The sequence below is a fragment of the Arachis ipaensis genome, chromosome B04 (assembly GCF_000816755.2).
Source record: "Arachis ipaensis cultivar K30076 chromosome B04, Araip1.1, whole genome shotgun sequence".
NCBI classification, from domain to species: Eukaryota; Viridiplantae; Streptophyta; class Magnoliopsida; order Fabales; family Fabaceae; genus Arachis; species Arachis ipaensis.
The window spans coordinates 130,231,439-130,231,830 of NC_029788.2; the positions used below are offsets into that span (position 1 = coordinate 130,231,439).

Here is a 392-nt window from a genome sequence, read left to right on the forward strand (position 1 = left end):
TAAATTACTATATTTTTCTGTTTTTCTTCATTTGGCTCATCTGAGCCAAAGATGTTTTTATTTAGAATTCCGCTAGGGAGCTAATGGAGTATTTTACAATGTGTACAATAGACTATTTATTTGGCCCAGTGTGAGTTAAAAAATGAACATTTAGTGTAAAATACTATACTAATTTCTTAAACACAATATACCCATACTATCTAGAATAACCATCCGGGTACCAAGTATAATAAACATATGATATACTACTGAATCGAACATTCTTAAACTCCCATTGTACACATTGTACAGATACTCCATTGGCTCCCTATACTTCCTCTTTTATTTATTATTGTCATGAATTATATGTGTTATTTGTATAATTTATTTTTATTGAACTTAATTCGATTCGA

At 28.8% G+C, this 392-nt stretch overlaps 1 protein-coding gene across 1 annotated transcript in view; it reads left to right on the forward strand.

The window, feature by feature from the left end:
* LOC107637378 (short-chain dehydrogenase reductase ATA1-like) overlaps positions 1-392 on the forward strand; it is a 1,998-nt gene that overhangs the window by 871 nt on the left and 735 nt on the right. The gene's annotated exons all lie outside the window — the stretch shown is intronic.